Raw genomic sequence first — 19903 nt, 5'->3', positions numbered from 1 at the left:
ACGCTTGGCTAGTCCAGTCCCAAACTCTAATCATAGCAGTGCACTTGTTTTTAAATTTATTTTATCGAGTGAGTGTTTTGCCTGCATGTACACGTGTACAACACACACATGCCTGGTGCCCAAAGAGGTCAGAAGAGGGTCGTGGGTGACTGGAACTGGAGTTACAGATGGTTGTGAGCCACCATGTGAGTACTGAGAGCCAAACGTGTGTCCTCTGAAAAATCTACAAGGGCTCTTAACTGCTGAGCAATCTTTCTGGGTATCAGTGAATTTCTATGCAGTTAGAGTGGTCATTCTAAAGCTCAGGAACTTCACGAGGGCTTTACATTTTCATTATCAATTACATTTTTTTAAAAAAAAAATCTTTATGTTCCTCTATTGGAGCAAGATTCCTGACATATGCTGTGAAGTATTTACTAAACAGAGTCCTGTGCAGAAATTACACATTATCCATCTAGACAGATTTTGGTTACACTTTTCCTACTGATGGAATAGTTCCATTTATAAAGTTTTATTTATCAGAAAGCTTTGAATTTAACCAGGCTATCCACTACATTTTATGCAGTTGCCTGCCACCAAAAACAATACAGGAAAGAACTAGTCAGAAGATTCCAAAAAAAACTAAATTGTGTAAGAATTGCCCATCTTTTGGTTTATATAGCTACACAAACATAGACCACTAAAGATGGATTCTAATGGAAAGGGTTTAGTGTCAGGTATCCATGCATAAGAATAATTTCTCTATAACTTCTTAACTTGAGTTGCTTGTGACAAGCTTGACACAAGTAAATCCATTTTTATTGTAGACTCTGAGAGTGTCTCGTTATTTAGCTCTAATTCTTTTTTTTAATATTTATTTATTTATTTATTTATTTATTTTGGTTTTTCGAGACAGAGTTTCTCTGTATAGTCCTGGCTGTCCTGGAACTCACTCTGTAGACCAGGCTGGCCTCGAACTCAGAAATTCGCCTGCCTCTGCCTCCCAAGTGCTGGAATTAAAGGTGTGCGCCATTCTTGATCCCCCTGCTTGGTCTCCTCATGTGCTGGAGTTGCAAGTGTATGCCACCATACCTAGCATAACTTCATAGCAGCTTTATCCATAATAGCCAGAAACTGGAAGCAGCCCAATGTCCCTCAACAGAGGAATGGATACAGAAAGTGTGGTTCATTTACACAATGGAAAACTACTCAGCTATTAAAAACAATGACTTCATGAAATTCGCAGGCAAATAAATGGAACTAAAAAATATCATCCTCAGTGAGGTAACCTAAACCCAGAAAGAAATGCATGATTTGTACTCACTTATAAGTAGACATTAGTCATAAAGTACAGGCTAACATGCTACAATCCACAGACCCAAAGAATATAATAAGAAGGGTCCAAGGGAAGATTTGTGACTCTCACTCAGAAGGGAAAACAAAATAGTCATTGGAGATAGATGAAGGGAGAGAACTGGCAGAAGAGGAATTGAGGAGGGGATCAGAGATGGGTATCAGGTCTGGGAAGAAGGGGTATGAAGAGGGCTGGGAGTGAGAACAATCAGTGGAAGGCATCTTTGGGAGTAGCTGAAGACTTGGGACAGTGGAAGTTCCAGGGAGTCTATGGGGATGACCCTAGCTGAGATCTCTACCATCAGGCGATATAGTGACTAAAGTGGCCAACTCCTGAAGACTCTCAGTAAAGGGAGGGGGAACATCAACCCACCCAGAAAATCCTCAACCCAAACTTTGTTTAACCTTCAAGATGTGCAGGGATAAAGACAGAGCAGAGACAGAGGGAATAGCCAACAAATGACTGGACCAACTTGAGACACAACCCATGTATGAGAGCCAACCCCTGACACTATTACTGATACTCTGCTATGCTTGCACACAGGAACCTAGAATAACTATCTTCTAAGAGGCTTCACCCAGAAGTGTTTGGAAACAGATACAGAGACCCACAGCTAAACATCCCACAGTGCTTGGGATGTCGTGTGGAAGAGTGGTGGATAGAATTGTCTGAGACAAATAAAGATTTTTTAATATAAAATTCTTTGGAGGGTATTTAATATAAATATCTTTGGAGGGTAGTATTTTAATTATTATTTTCAGCATGTCCTACATTCAGTAGAGTACTCAGCCCACAACTGTGCCCTCTAACATGATATGTCAAGAGAAGACAAAAGCAAAAATCTTATCCAAGAATAAGTGCTGAATGTCCGTGTTCTCTGTTCTTTTTGCATAGCATCTTATTCTAGTTTAATAAATATAATGTTTAAGAATATTACATTTTCTTAAAGCACATGCCTTTAATCCCAGCACTCAGGAGGCAAGCAGATCTCTGAGTTTGAGGCCAGCCTGGTTTACAGAACAAGTTCCAAGACACTCAGGGCTACACAGAGAAGCTCTGTCTAGAAAAAAGAGAGAGAGAGAGAGAGACAGAGAGAGGGACAGAGACAAAGAGAGACAAGAACAGAGAGACAGAGAGACAGAGCTTGAATATTGTATTTTCGTGGGCACCTTCTCACTTCTCACCTTTTGAATTGTCTTATTCCTTTGACTTGCTTCTCTTCTGTTTATTTTTGTCTTTTTCTTTCACTTTGGATGCCTTTTTCACGTGACTGGCAATTCTTGGGTGCTTATTTCCTCTTAAATTCCCTTTTTAAATATTGAATGGAATCACTATGTAAAGGCAGGGCTTTGTGTTAGAGCAAAAATTCGGCCTCCTGGCTTTTTTTGTGCTCCATCAATGTCAACATCCCTTGCATATTCAGATATTTCTGCATATTCAGAGAAGATTTCTTGAATTAACTGCTTGTGGGAGGAGTAGGCCCCTGATTTATTGCCTACTCAGTATAAAGGGAGTAGGCTCTCAGTCCAAAAGCTGGTACTCAGTTATTTTATCTGAATCTAGTCTGTGTTTCAGTAATCTATTTTAAAAAATCAGTACTGTACCTACAATCAAAGTTACATGATTCCTCCAACTCCTGAAATTGGCTGGGATGATAGATAGATAGATAGATAGATAGATAGATAGATAGATAGATAGATAGATAAAAGATTCACTGGAAAGAGAGGCCCATTGGACTTGCAAACTTTATATGCCCCAGTACAGGGGAACACCAGGGCCAAAAAGGGGGAGTGGGTGGGCAGGGGAGTGGGGGTGGGTGGATATGGGGGACTTTTGGTATAGCATTGGAAATGTAAATGAGCTAAATACCTAATAAAAAATGGAAAAAAAAAAAGATTCAACCTGCCTTTTGTTGTTACTCTTTGAGTAAGCATATGGACCCCAACCTTTCCCCATTCTGCTTTCTTCCTCCATATATTGTGGTTCTGAGTTACTGATGTGGACTAATCTAATTAAGTATGGATAAATGGAGACAAATTTATATTGTACCAGTTGATGATGTCCAATATCTACCTAGTATTTGTACTAGAAGGAGGTTAACAAAAAGAAAGAAAGAAACCACATGTAAGGACATGAGACTATTTCCCATAAGTAAACAATGTGATCCTCGTGATTGAAGACACTACTGTGTGCCTGGAAAAATAAATGAGAAAATATTCAAATAAGGCTTATTATTGTCAAATTTGGAGTAATAAAACATAGATAGATATGCAAAGCTTCCAGATGGAAGCAAACACAAGGCTTTTATGCTGCTCAAAATGCAGCTTGGGAATCAAGAATCACACTTGATGTTTCAGTAGCAACCTCGAAGATTAAACGGTGTGGATTTTTTTCCCTCAGCCTAGACATGAGTATCTGACTAAATAAGAACCTAGAGATAAATAAAGGTCTTTTCCATATACAGCAATTCTGTTTCCTACACATCTTTTCTGAGGAAACTACTTGAAATGAAACCATGGGATACAGGGAAAAGTGAGCGGGACATGGAAGGGATGCAGAATGGTAGTTATGCATTAGCCTAAAGCAGTTCTACTCAAGGTGTTGAAATAAGGTAATTTATCAGTTTAGAAGGTATCACACATAGACTGAACGATCTTTTTTATGAACAACAGGAATAAAATACAGAAATGTTTAAATTTTTTAAACTACAAAAATTAGAAAGAAAACATACAACTGTATTGAAATTTTTATTTGCCAGGCACTATTCTAGGCATTTTATAAACATTACAACAAACACTGGATTCTCAGAATAACCATGTATACATGGTTACAATTCTTATCTCTATTTCCAGAGACAGAAAGTGAAGGTCAAAAGGCAAAGCTATTTGCCTGAAGTTATGCAAGTAGGTTGTAGAGCCAGGCTGTGTATGTGATTCCAGAGCCTCAGCTCTTTCTGCTGTACCCAAAACCACACTGCTTTTGACTTGCCTGATGCTTGCACGCTCTTTATTCATTGCCAAGCTTTACCGCCATGTTTCTGAATACTATACTTCCATTGATTTGAGGCTTTGATCCTCTCTGGAAGCATCTATAGCTACCATCAACACAACCCAAGTCTTCACTGCTCTATCCCAGCAAGATGGGAAAGAGACTCCCACTTTCTGCATGCGTTACAGAGATTTGGCAAATTTCTTGACTCTTTCACATCCCTAGATATTTAACAGTGGAGATACAGTTTGAGAATGGGCCATCAAAAGATTTTACCATTGTGAAAACATCACAGAACAGTACATATTATCCAAAGATAGATGATATAGTCTATAACACACTCAGGATTCATGATACTTACACATATGTTGTATGAATGTGAATATGTATATAGGCCAAGACATGTATAGCCTATAACTTCCAAATCCATGATAAACAAAAGAACATACAATTTAAAGTGATAAATATCAAATACGTAATAAACATGAGGTAAATGAATTGTGCTGGCTAGTTTTATATCAACTTGACACAATTTAAAGTGATTTTGGAACTTCATTTAAGAAAATATCCTCACCAAGTTGTCCTGTGGGCAAGCATGTGGTGTGTTTTCTTGATGGATGATAGGGGAGGGCCCAGCTCATCATGGGCAGTGCTACCCCTGGGTTGGTGGTTCTGGATTCTATAAGAAAATAGGCTGAGCAAGCCATCAAGCAGCACCTATCCATGCCCTCTGCATCAGCTCCTGCCTCCAGCTTTGAATACCTACCCTGTTTGAATAACTGCCCTGACTCCCCCCAATGATGGATTGTTGCCTGAAAGTGTAAGCTGAAATAAACCCTTTCCTCTACAGCTTGCTTTTTGGTCATGGTGTGTTATCATAGCAATAGAAACCCTAAGATAATATTGCTTCTGGCCTCACCCAACATATTATTTAATAGTTGACTTTATTACAACTATGTATGAACTCCAAAATTATTTGAAGTAAATGCATAAACCAGAAAGTCTTTTCATTATCAAGTATTAAGCCAGATGGTGGTGGCATGTGTCTTCAATCCCAGCACTCACGAGGCAGAGGCAGGCAGATCTTTGAGTTTGAAGCCAACCTGGTGTACAGAGTGAGTTTCAGGACAGCCAGGAATACACAGAGAAAAACTGTCTCAGAAACTGGAGCCTCATTAGTGCAGTAGGTATTGCATCAGTCTCATAATCAAGTATTATGAATTTTCTATAATTTACATAATATACTTTCATCTGACCTGTACAACAGTCAGTCACACAGAATGCAACAAACCTGTAATGTAGTAAGCAACAATATTCTGATGGCTACAGCACCAGCAGGTAACAGGACATTTTCCGCACCATTATAATTTATTGGAATACTGTTGTATACAGCCCATCAGTGACTACAAACATCATGTGCTCATGACTCTATTAGACATGGCGTACTATATTTTGATCACAGAGTAATTATATACCACACCAATGCATTTAATATGTAGAACTCAACCCTACAGGGCTTTATCCTCTTCTGGCACATTAGCTGAGCCTTCATCAGCCTGTTCTATGCTATTATGAACTCTGTAAGCTATGAGAGCTGGCGCTAAGGCAGGAGATCCTGGCAAGGAAGGTAAATCCCTTCACAGAATATATAACCAATCCTGAGCAATTAATGCCCTCTTGGTGATATAAAGGACCCAATTAATTAAACAGGCACAACATAGCTTTCTGTTCCACCCAAGAAATGATGTGATATCAAGGCCCACTTTGATGTCATATAATAGATCAGCATTCGTGAAGGGAAACCTACCCATTGGCACAGCAATCCATTTCTACATGGTACCAATCTCTCTGCTGATCTGCATATAAATCAGTCTTCTTGAATTCGTCCTTTCACTCTCATTTGTCAATAGTAGTCCTCCAGCATGATGCAACTAAGAGTGAGTTGAAAGGAAGTTAAGAGTAATAGAAACAAGTAGCATGTGTCTAGGCCATCTGATGCCGGGCCTGCCAAATCCCAGTCCTATGAGTACCATGAGTGCTGTCGTTCATTCCCAGTATTACTAAACAGGTCATGTGTCACCCAGTTTATTGTACACGGCTTGTTCTGCATAGTTCCATGGAACCCATGATGACTACATCCTAAAGTGACCCCTAATGAATCGTGCCTTTATATAATTCTCCCCTCTTAAGTATAAGTGGGGTCTGAATCTACTAGGCAAGGTATTGTCACTAAGGAGATGAGATCAATTTCTTCCATTGTTACATAAGACTCAATCTTGGGGTGAAGGAGAAGCTGCATATGATAATGTATACAAAGATCAATTTGTAGAACTAATATGTCCTTATAAGTGTAATAATGAAATTTAATGAAGAAGATTCTACCTTAGCAAACTGGAATGAGATTTCCTCTTTGTTGGCCTTGAAAAAGTAAGCTATGGTTATGTGTGCCTGTGAGAAAGCCACTTGGCAAGAAACTATGAGCAATATCTTAGGCCAATCCAGGTCCATAATCAACAAATCTTACAGCTCTATGAGACTGAATTATGTCAGCAAACATGTGAGCTTAGAAGAGGATCCCAAGCTCCAGAAAGCAGCGCATCCTGGCCAAAACCTTGACAGCATCCTCATGAGACCCCGAGCAGAGGGAGCAGAGGGAGCAGATCCCTGAAACATAGGTAAGAACTATTTGTTCATTTAAGGAGTTCTGTTTATGGCAACACTGTAACTCAGCAATAGTCAGCCAATACACTGAGGAGTAATCTGGCATCCAGTCTCCATTAGCGTATCACATGGTGTTCTTAAAAGAGTGATTCTCTTTGTCTTGACGTTGATGCTGATCCCTCATTTTGATCTTTCTTCCTCTCTGCTATCCGTACAGGCTTGTGACATCCAGGTCAAAATGGAGTCACTATTCTTTGGTGTTGTGTTTGATATGACAATAGGACTCCAATAAAAACTTCAAAGAGCCAAAAAAAAAGAGTGATTCTCTACCACCAAGAGAGTAGCCCTGCTCCAGAGCTTAAGAGATCTGCACTGTGAGTTTCCTATGGGGGTTAGCTGAAAGTAAATCAAAGCAGATCTGCTTGTAAGATGGTCTAGAAACCTGCTACAGAAATACCCCTCACCCCTGGCCTCAACTGAAACTAGCACCCATCTAGTTACAAGAAAAAAATAGGTCAGGATGAGTTGGTACTCTCACCATTGTGTGCACTGCTTACTAACTGCCAAATGATAAAACACTATTGGACCTCTTCTGCAGTGGTCAGGAGTGCAAAGTATAGTATTTTGGACTTTACTTTAGAGTAGATTTTCTACCCCTGACTTCCAAACCTATAAAAATTCTCAAAGTGAATCTATTCATCAGTATAATGAGTTAATATGATATTTTGTAGAGTGTCAAGATGGTCTTAAACATATTAATCAGGAGAGTTAAAATAATGCTCAAGTAGAGAATAAGCATGTCCTTGAGTAAGCATGTCCTTCTCATGTAAACTATTCTTTAAGTTTTTATTGATATATAATTTACATACCAAATATTAATAATGTGTGGTCTTTTAAGATTTATTTATTCTATATTCATTTTCCTGCATATATGTGTACCACATGCATGCAGGTGCCCAAAGAGGCCAGATGAGAGCATCTGACCTCCTGGATCTAAAATTATAGACATGTGAACCACCATGTAGGTACAGGGAATCAAACCCAGGTCCCCTGCTAGAGTAGTAAGTGCTCTTAACTGCTGAATCATCTCTCCAGACCCAAGAATTTACTTTCAGCAGTTGTAGATGTCAATGTTACTACTATTTTAAACTACATGTACAACTCTCACCCCTGAATGTCCATTCATGTTTTTTTTCCAGTTAATCTCTTGCCAATCCAGAGGCTAACACTTTCTAGTTTCTTTCCACATAGATTTGTACTGGCCTGAATCTTAATATGGCCTGAACCATACTAGTGGAATAAGACATCATGCATTTTTATATGCCTAGGTTCTTTTGTGCAAATAATACAAAGGGGCTTGAGATGGTAAGCTGTTTTCAGTTTTCCCTACTAATAACCAAAGAATGTTCAAGATCTGACTCTTACTATTTACTTGAAGGCAATAAGGATAGTAAAATGGGACTTGAGGAAGAAATGCCTTCTAAGACAGCAATTACTTAAAGTGCAATCATTGTGCAATGTTTATATAAAAAAAAGAAAAGAAAAGAAAGTTATTCTCTGGAAAAGGGAAAGGGCTAGTGTGCCAGCAGGAAAAGGTGGGGGAACTCGGCTTCACATTATTTGGATTTATCCTCCAGAATAGCAGCATTGATCTCTATGTTACATTATTTCCCTCTCTGATGTTGACGTAGTGAACAAGGCAATATTGTAGTTTGTGCATTTGGTCATTTTCATAGCCAGACCACACATATCATCAGATCATGAGCCTGATTTTAGTGCTATCTGTTCAACAATTTCACAATAAAGATCTCCTTTAGGGCTAATATAGAAACAGTTTTTACTACAGTCAAAAGCAAACACTAGGCTCTAAAATCCTTATGAAGAGTATTGTTTGTATGCTAACTGTGTGTAATAGCCACAGACTTGCCCATATCTTATCCTCCACCAGAAAATACCAGAAAAATAACACATACTATGGATAAAAGTTCAAGTAATTGTAATACTACTCATAGGGAGGGGATTAACATACCACTTACCATATATAATATAGTCCCTATTGCTCTAGGACAACTGAACAATACAACTCTAAGACCCCTTCATGACCATTGGATTTCAAGAACTAATTCTTGACTGGTGAGATGGCTCAACAGGTACAACGCTTGGTGCACTAGCCTAATGACCTGAGTTTGATGTCTAGAACCCTTAGTGAGAAGAGAGAATCAGTTCCTGAAAGTTGTACTCTGGCCTCCAAATACACACTGTGGTGTACATACACAAGTATGCATATGTGCACACATACACACAATAATATTTTTCCATTAATTTATTTCTTTATTCACTTTACATCCCGATTGCAGCCCTCCTCTCTCCCCAGTCTCCCCTCACAGATCCCCTCCCTCAGCCCCTCCAATAATAATATTTTAAAAGAACTAATTCTAATATTAAATGCCTTAGCCAGAATTCCTTCCAAAACAGAGTCTAGGACAGAAATCTAGTATTAATCATCCATTTATGTAAACCCAAGATATCAAGGATAAAGGGGAGGAAAGGGGTTCTAGTGGAAAACAAAGACTTCATTGAGATACAATGCATGGTGTCACTGTTCAAAGCTAGAAGTCAGGAGCTAGGTATGTACATAAAAAAATTTTCTAGGCCAACTGAAAGGGGACACGCATACACTACAGACAATTATGTGAAGGGAGAAAGAGAAATGTATCTGCCTGCCCCCCTCATACATCTTGATTTCCATCACTCAAGGTTTATATCTCAGGGAGCTGACACCCCTTTCCAGGCTGCATCATTTAGTCCCTTGACAGCTTCTCCCAGTTCTAGACAGCATTTCCTGTAGCATGCAATTTGACTCAAGTGTCCAGTGAATGACAGCTTAGCACTAAGAGGCCATTCAGACATAGGACTTCAGCTAAGACTGCCATGTGTGTCTGGGTGCTCAGAAAAGATGCCAAACCAGAAAAGTAGCAGAACAATCTAGAAAGTGAACAGCATCTTGGAAGAGAATCTAAGAAAGCAAAACGTTTGTGTCCAATATGGAAGTTTGGACTACAATAAGAAGAGTAGGGATGAAGAAAAGAAGATGAATTTAGGGTGTGTTTTAATGAGAAGGCCAACAAAACTGTTTAATGAACTAGATGTGGGGGGCCAGAGAAAGGGAGGTTTCATGGATAGCTCCCACATATTTGTAAGCTGAGTAACTTGACAGACCATTGTATCATTTCTGAGCTATGGGATATGAAGTAAAATGAACTTGGTAGGAGGGGAATCAATATTTAGTTTAATAGAGTCCAAATATTTGGTCAAAATCATTTTGTATGGGTGGCTTGGGGTTTTTTTAATTAAAGAATTATGTACAATAACCAAAGGTTTATTCGCTGATTCAGCCAAAGGCCATTCTTGCACATGGATAAGACCAGCCACCACTTACATGATATTGCTGGCAATGCATGGAATAGCCCCCCAAGATCTCCCTCTACCCACTGGTCCAATATCCATCATCTATATTCTGATAATCTATTGTTATTTAGCAAACCATCCAAAACTTAGCAGCATTTATGTTGATCACTGACAGACAACACGAAGTTGAGCCCAGTGGGCTGGTCTTTCTATCATATAATGACAATTGGGCAAGCTTGCGAGAACCTGTGTCCAAGACGATGGCTCATTTTTATTGGCTGGAAAGGTTGTGTTGACAATATGCTGGGATTTCAGCCAGGCCTAAAGACCAAGAACTGAGATCATTTCCACAGAGACCTTTCTATAGTCTGGCTTTCCTAAAAACACAACATGCCCAGAAATAGGAAGCTGAAACCACTGGTTTCCTAAATAATAGGCCCATAAGCTGGCATATACTATCACATTATGTGGGTCAAGCATATTGACAGAACCTAGATATAAGGATAGATAACTATGTATCATCATCTCTCAATAAAAATAATGTCAAAACGGTAGGAGGGGTTATTACTTTGAAAGACATGGATTAGAAAACATACCTGTTGATAGCTAATTGCCCTGGTAATGTACATCTGAGGCACATATGGAAGAAGACAGTTAAACCACTTGTTCTCAGCTTATGGTATTTATCAGATGAGTATTTGATGTTCATTAGCTTTCTAAGAAAGAAATCCAGGGTAGAAATGATAGTACTACCTATTAAAAAATGGGGTACAGAGCTAAACAAAGAATTATCAACTGAGGAATACAGAAGGGCTGAGAAGCACCTGAAAAAAATGTTCAACATCCTTAATCATCAGGGAAATGCAAATCAAAACTACCCTGAGATTCCACCTCACACCAGTCAGAATGGCTAAGATCAAAAATTCAGGTGACAGCAGATGCTGGCCAGGATGTGGAGAAAGAGGAACACTCCTCCATTGTTGGTGGGATTGCAGGCTTGTACAACCACTCTGGAAATCAGTCTGGCGGTTCCTCAGAAAATTGGACATAGTACTACCAGAGGATCCAGCAATACCACTCCTGGGTGTATACCCAGAAGATGTTCCAACTGGTAATAAGGACACATGCTCCACTATGTTCATAGCAGCCTTATTTATAAGAGCCAGAAGCTGGAAAGAACCCAGATGTCCCTCAACAGAGGAATGGATACAGAAAATGTGGTACATTTACACAATGGAGTATTACTCAGCTATTAAAAATAATGAATTTATGAAATTCTTGGGAAAATGGATGTATCTGGAGGATATCATCCTTAGTGAGGTAACCCAATCACAAAAGAAGTCATTAGATATGCACTCACTGATAAGTGGATATTAGCCCAGAAACTTAGAATACCCACAATACAATTTGCAAAGCACAGAAAATCAAGAAGAAGGAAGACCAACGTGCGGATACTTCACTCCTCCTTAGAATAGGGAACAAAATACCCATGGAAGGAGTTACAGAGACAAAGTTTGGAGCTAAGACGAAAGGATGGACCATCCAGAGACTACCCCACCTGGGGATCCATCCCATAATCAGCCACCAAACCCAGACACTGACATATGCCAGCAAGATTTTACTGAAAGGGCCTTGATATAGCTGTTTCATGTGAGACAGTGCCTGGCAAATACAGAAGTGGATGCTCACAGTCATCTATAGGATGGAACACAGCGCCCCCAATGGAGGAGCTAGAGAAAGTACCCAAGGAGCTGAAGGGGTCTGCAACCCTATAGGTGGAACAACAATATGAACTAACCAGTACCCCCCGGAGCTTGTGTCTCTAGCTGCATATGTAGCAGAAGATGGTCTAGTCGGCCATCATTGGGAAGACAGGCTCCTATATCTTGCAAACTTTATATGTCCCAGTACAGGGGAACACCAGGGCCAAGAAGTGGGAGTGGGTGGGGAGGGGAGCAGGGCAGGGGGAGGGTATAGGGAACTTTCAGGATAGCATTTGAAATGTAAATAAAGAAAATATCTAATAAAAAATAAAACAGTTAATGATTAAAAAACAAAAAAGAAATGTAAATAAAGAAAATATCTAATAAAAATTGAAAAAAAAGAAATGATAGTACTGATAATACCATAGCTACTTTCTCTCTTTTTATAGTTATCCCATGTCAGAAATTATCCCCAGAGATATGCATTAGTTCCTTGGTCTTCCAAATAAACCCACAAGATAACAATAAGATACTGTCCTTATTTAGTGGATGCCAAATTAAAGTCATAGGACAGTTAAATAATTTTCCCAAACCATAAAATCAGGAAGCAGTATAGCTTAGATTCCAACCCAGATCTATATTACTCAACATGTCCATACTCAGAACTATGATGCCATGAGGGAAAGGGAAAGCTGGGCTTGCCAGAATCCATCTGCCAGATTACAGTCCTCAAGGTCTCATCAAGACTTCATTGATAACGACTTAATAGGGAAAGGTATGTATGAAAAGTCGGAATAGCTGTGATTTTCCGTGACAGAACATTCCTGGCCTGAGACAGCAGAAAAGCAACAATATCCAATGTAGAGTTCCTATTATTTTCAGAATTACTCTATGTGATTTCTCTGCACCCATCTCATATTCGTCTCTGAACAACTGTGTAGCAATTATTGTTTGTATTACCACTTACAGTTGAGGAAGCTGAGATGTTAAGTAAATCACACAATGCCTTACATGTGGTAACTGGTTCTATCTCAGAACTCACTGTAAACCCTCACTCAACCATTATATGAGTGCTGTGTATAGTTAGGTAAGTTTGGTGTGGGAACATCTGTGCTAAAGCCCTGGGGGAAATACTGCTGGAAATTTGAGAGGATATTTAAAGATACCTTAAGTCCATGTAATCCATCTTATTGTTCTGAACAAAGTGTCACCTCCAGTTAGTAGTCCATTTTTTTAGAGTATATCCCTTCATAGCTACTTCCTTTCATCATCTAAGACCTCCTTAATAACCAAGAATATTGATTCCACAAGGCACAGGATATCTGAGCAAATCCATCTCCAATTATTTTCCTCTTTACTCTCAGTTAATTAATAGCTAACTATTGAGAGGAGATTAAAAGAATTGACTTCCTGATGACACTGAGCAATTAAGATTTGAGCTCTCTTCACAAGTTTAATCACTGCCTAAGTGGAGATTAATAGAGATGGATCCCTTTTCTATCTAATTCCTATTTTGTAACCAACTACCCATTGCAGGCTTCTGACCTTACCAAGATGCTTTACTAGAAGCAAGTTTAAATCTTGGCCCAGTCAAGTGAACATTTACAACCAATTAACCTATTGTTAATGACAAAACAGCTAGCTGTCTGGAAATGGGGGAAAGCAGCATAAGGGAGCCTACATTGCAACATGCCAGCTGCTCTGCTTAATTCTTCTTAGAAATAGTACCAAAGAGAGTATACACAGACCTTCCTAACTCTCTCTTCTGCAAATTTTTGCTTTCCACTACTTTTTATTGCTTTCATTTTTGAGATTATAATTATATATTTTATCCCTTCCTTTCCCTCAATCCAATCCCTCCTTTATAACAGCCTCTTGATCTCTTTCGAATTCATAGCCTCTTTTTTTAAACTAATTCCTGCACCAAAGGCTCCGGGATCACTGTGGAAGAGAAGGCAGAAAGATTGTAAGAGCCGAAGGAATGGCGAATTGGCTGTGATATTGTGTCTCCTGGGAATGTCAGAAGCTACACCATAAAGCCTCACCAACATAGCTGCCTAGACATGAGTGGAATAAGGACAATAGACATGCTCACGTGGATGTAAGGAAGTGCATGAGGCACGTACATATTTTTAAAACCTGGCTTTCTTCAGCTCCAGCCTCTCTCTATTTTATGTAATGGTTGTTTTGCCTGCATGTGTGTCTACACACCACTTGTGTGCCTGGTGCCCATGACAAATAGAAGAAAGCATCAGATCCCCTGGAATAGGAGTTATAGACAGTTGTGATGTACCACATAGGTCCTGGGAACTGAACCCAGGTCCTCTGGAAGAGCAGCAAGTGCTCTTAACTGTTGAACTATCTCTCCAACGCAAGCCTCTCTCTCTATTTTAACAGAGTACAGTCATCTGTGATAAAAAAGGGTCTGTCATCCCCAAACATATCTTTTTAGACTGCTATGTTATATATCATAAAGATCTTACATTACCATTAACTAGATCTGAGGACAAGATCAGTTCATAGAGTAGTGTTGAGAGAAAGAGGCCCTTGTGGCCCTACCCACTTGCTGAGGATCTGTAGCAGTCAATGATGTCTGGGTGTTGGAAGAGAAGTTATCTTCAGTGGAGTAGCTCCTGGTAAGTGGTTTATATTCTTGCAATAACCCCTCACCCTTGCTTCTGTATGGAACTCTAATTAAAGTCATTGGTTCACCAAAAATATAAGAAATGAAATTGGCAGGAAGACTGGGGAAAAGAAAGGGATCAATGGGAGTGGGAGGGGATGAAAGAGTAATAAGAATTAAACGTAATGCAAGTACATTATATACACAATACATGTATGAGTACATCATAATAAAATCCATTCGTCTATGGAATTAATATGTGTTATAAAATATTAAAGTGTGTGCTTCTCTGTGTGTGTGTGTGTGTGTGTGTGTGTGTGTGTGTGTGTGTGTGTGTGTAGGCCAGAATTGTTAGCTTCTTTGGTGAGTTACAGGCAGTTGTGAGCTCCCTGTATGGGTGCTGAGAACTGAATTCAGGTCAAATGCAAGAGCAATATGTGTTCTTCTTTCTTTCTTTCTTTCTTGCTTGCTTGCTTGCTTGCTTGCTTGCTTGCTTGCTTTCCTTCTTTGTTGTTTTTCAAAACAGAATTTCTCTGTGTAACCTTCGCTACCCTGGAACTTGCTCTGTAGACCAGGATGGCCTTAAACAGGGAGATCTGCCTGCCCCTGCCTCCCAAGTGTGCTACCACACCTGGCTGCAGTATGTGCTCTTAACTACTGAGCCACCTCTTTAGCTCCTAATAAAAACATTTGAAGAAGAGCATAAGGCATTTTTATAAAGTTTAGTTGTAAATTGTGTAAAACATCATGTGTATTAGCTTGCTTCTCTGTTGCTATGGCAAAACATTGAGCAAACACAATTTGATGGGGCCTGGGGGATCAGCTTTACACCTCAACTCACACTCCATCACTTAAGGGCAATCAGGGCAGAAACTCAAGATGGGAATCTGGAGGCAAGAGCTGAAACAGAGGCCATGGAGGGGTGCTACTTATTGGCTTGCTCCCCATGGCTTGCTCAGCCTGCTTTTTAATAGAACCCAGGACCTCCAGCCCAGAGGAAGCAGCACATACTTCAGGCTGGAGCTTCTACATCAATCTTTAATAAAGAAAATACCCCTGTAGACATGCCCACAGTCCAGTCTAATGGAGGTAATTCCTCAACTGCAGATCCCCTTCCCACATGACTCAAATATGTGTCAAGTTGACAGAAAATAACCATCACAACTTGTAACTTTTCTTTGTAAAAAAATTGTTTGTATGTTGAATGTAAACTTAAGTCACATTCAATCAAGATAAGTGTGAAAAGTGACGACAGGTTCAATACAGTCAGCACTACTAAGAATGACAAATGATTAATATGAAAAATGGATAGGTGATAATTGTTGCATCCTTCTGTATATATCAATATACAGACTTGCTGGATAGTGATTATAATACTAGAATTGATTAAATGCAAAGAGGTCATTTTGCAATAATATCACCTATATAACTTAATTCAAGTAATTAAAATTGGGACTGTTAAAACTGGAACATATACTTGAGTAAGCCTTTAGAACCAGCCACTACTTTGCAGGAAATACAAAAGACAAGGAAATGTATTCAATACTATGAGGATGCTTTCAGCAAAATCCAAATTGAAAAACTGGTGGACAATCCACCTATTTTTTTTTCAAATAAGCTGCAAAGAATAAAAATACAGTATAAAAACATGATTAGCATCCTGATACAAACATTCCAACAAAAAAAACCATATGACATAGAAAAAAATTAACATGCTTCATCATATTAAAATTATTTATAGTGCTAGGCTGGAAAGATGGCTTGGCAATTAAAAGCTCTTACTGTTTAATCAGTGAACCTGATTCAGATCCAGGAATCCACATCAGAGCAACAAGTGGCTCACAAGTGCAACTGAAACTCCAAGCGTTTGGATATGCTTAGCCCAGGGAGTAGCACTATTAGAAGGTGTGGTCTTGTTGGAAGAAGTGTGTTGCCATCGGGGAGGGCAATGAGACCCTCCTCCTAACCACATGGGAGCCAGTCTTCCCCCAGGGGCCTTCAGATGAAGATGTAGATTTCTCAGCTCCTCCTGAAACATGCCTGCCTGGATGCTGCCATGTTCCCACTTTGATGATAATGGACTGAACCTCTGAACCTGTAAGCCAGCCCCAAGTAAATGTTGTCCTTATAAGAGTTACCTTGGTGGGGCTAGAGAGATGGCTCAGCAATTAAGAGCACTGACTGCTCTTCCAGAGGTCCTGAGTTCAAGTCCCAGAAACCACATGGTGGCTCACAACCATCTGTAATGAGATTGGATGCCCTCTTCTGGTGTGTCTGAAAATAGCTACAATGTACTCATATAAGTATAACAAATAAGTCTTTTTAAAAAAAGAGAGAGCGCGCGCGCGTGCGGGAGGGGGCGGGTGGGGAAGTCGGGGCTCGAAGCTCCCGGAGGCGAGGCTCGCGCGCCCACCCCCGCCCTGGCCCCAGCGCCCACCCGGTCGGCCCCGGCCCAGCCATGATCAAGGCCATCCTCATCTTCAACAACCACAGGAAGCCGGGGCTCTCCAAGTTCTACCAGCCCTATAGTGAAGACAGGCAACAGCAAATCATCAGGGAGACTTTCCATTTGGTGTCTAAGCGCGATGAGAACGTTTGTAATTTCCTAGAAGGAGGATTATTAATTGGAGGCTCTGACAACAAGCTCATTTACAGACATTATGCAACACTATATTTTGTCTTCTGTGTGGACTCCTCAGAAAGTGAACTTGGCATTTTAGATCTAATTCAAGTATTTGTGGAAACATTAGACAAATGTTTTGAAAATGTTTGTGAACTGGATTTAATATTCCATGTAGAAAAGGTTCATAATATTCTTACAGAAATGGTGATGGGGGGAATGGTATTGGAGACCAACATGAATGAGATTGTCACACAAATTGATGCACAAAATAAACTGGAGAAATCTGAGGCTGGCTTAGCAGGAGCTCCAGCCCGTGCTGTATCAGCTGTAAAGAATATGAATCTTCCTGAGATCCCAAGAAATATTAACATTGGTGACATCAGTATAAAAGTGCCAAACCTGCCCTCTTTTAAATAAGTATTAAAAAGGCCACTCCCAGGTAAAATCCAGAGGGAAAGTCATCTAAGTTTACCATGCAATTGTTTACCAAAAATAGTGAAGGAGACCCTTAACTTTGCTCTTGGATTTAAGTCAAGGTACTGTAGAGAAGCTGCATAAAATCAGTATGGAAGTTCAATGTTGCTTTTCTTGCTCAGTGATTTTAAAGAAATTGACTAGCTCCCGTGTGATTTTTTTTTGTTTTGTTTTGTTTTGTTTTTCTTTTCTTTTCTTTTCTAAATTGCATTCCTATGCCCACATAAAGGCATGCCTCTATATATTGGCTATTACAGTATTTCGAAAAGTGAGTTGTTTCTTTAATTATGTACAACCCAAAATGTTGATGTTTTGTATGGATCACAAGTGCAGCATTCTCTAGTTCTTTCTGCTGTTTGTCACAATTGTTATTTAAAGAACCAAGTATGTATTGCATGAAAACATGACCTTTTCTTTAGTTTAAATAAACTCCAAGGTAACTGGACTTCTAAAGTACCTTTCTGTTTTGCTTGGTATCTACTTTAGCAATAATTTTTTTTTTTTACAATCTTCTGACTCAACAAAGTAAATAAAAGTATATTTTCCCACTGTTAAAAAAAAAGAGAGAGAGAGATTGTAACAACACTTGCTAGGAAAATGGTCCCCTAGGTAAGAGCACTTGCTATGCAAGCTGGATGATTTGAGTTCGGATCCTTACTACCCATGTGGCTTCACATACATCTGTAATCCCAGGACCATGGTGGGCAGAGACAGGAAAATCCTGGGAGCTTCTTAGTCAGCCAGTCTAGTGGGAAACAAGACACTTCAAGTTCAGTGAGAAGCTCATTCTAAAGGAAATAGGACAAGTAATAAAAGGAAAGGTACAGCATCCTGTATTTTTGGTTAGATGCAGTACCGTATTTACAAATAAAATTATCTACAATGTTTTAACTTGCTTCAAGATAATACAGAACGTTTTCTGTTCTCACAACTGCTACTGAACAGTGTGTTGCTGATGCTAAATTTAAAAGACTCTTTTAAAGTGGATATATATGACAGTTCATGAATGAAAAGTTCAACTAGTTTTCCCAATTCTTCTCAAATTAATCTATACTTTCAACACGATTCTAGTCAATATCCCAACCAGATATTTCACAGAGATTGATAAGCTAAGGGGGAAAATGCATATGAAAAAGTGAAACAAATGGAAATGACTTTTAAAATTGAAAAAGATGCATGAGGTTGGAGGCCGGTATAGAATTTCAAGGTGTTCTATAAAAAGAACAGTAGTTAATAGAGGTGTCAGAATAGACACATACATCAGTGGAACACAAGAAAATTTAGAAAGACAATCACATATATAAGATGAGCTTATCAACTGGTTTCTTGGGTGCCTGGGAATTTAACACAGTCCTTTGTACATGTAGGCAAAAACTGTATATGTTTGGCTTGTCGTTATTTTGTTTACTTTTGAGGCAGAGTTTTGTTAAGTAACCCAAGTTGTCTTTGACTTGTTCTGTGTTTATATTGAAAGATCCTGACAGAATGTAAAAGGTCACAGAAGCCCTGAAATTGGCAAAATAGATTTCATTGTTAGCAGAACTAGCTTCACTGATTTAGAAAAATAGAGGTGCACAATGCTCTGGCCACTCCTTGAACCCATGTGTCTGCCAATGTTTTGACCGTTCCTTGAACCCATGTGTGTGCCCACTGCTGAAGCCCATTACCAGGTGTTTGTGATATTGGTTGCTGAGAGTCAGAAAATCTCCCCAGCAACCACAGCCCGGCCAATCCTGAGTTGCTACACCTGCACCAGACTCTTTCCTTGTACCCCTCCCATACCCATTTCTTGAGAATAGACATTGTTTAGATCTGGAAATCCTCTAGTCCCCTCTTCTCCTTTCCCCACTGAGGGCCTATAAAAACTGGGACCTCTTTCCCCTCGAGGTCGACTCCTCTACCCCTGCGTGGGATATGAGTCGTCCCCAGAGCTCTGGCTTTCCCTGAATAAAGCCTCATGTGGTTTGCAACAAGCTCGGTCAATCGTGAGTTCTTGGGTGTCCGCTATTGTCCTGAGGCCTGAGCAAGGGGCTCCTTTTGGAGTCTTTCATTATGTGCGATCCTCTTGCCTCGGTCTCTGGACTAACTGG

The 19903-nt window shown here is 39.6% G+C and overlaps 1 pseudogene; it reads left to right on the top strand.

Moving 5' to 3' along the window:
• Nucleotides 17050-18368, top strand: Ap3s1-ps1 (adaptor-related protein complex 3, sigma 1 subunit, pseudogene 1; annotated as a pseudogene).

Source organism: Mus musculus, chromosome X, assembly GCF_000001635.26.
Source record: "Mus musculus strain C57BL/6J chromosome X, GRCm38.p6 C57BL/6J".
NCBI lineage: Eukaryota > Metazoa > Chordata > Mammalia > Rodentia > Muridae > Mus > Mus musculus.
This window is presented reverse-complemented; position numbering and strand designations above follow the sequence as displayed.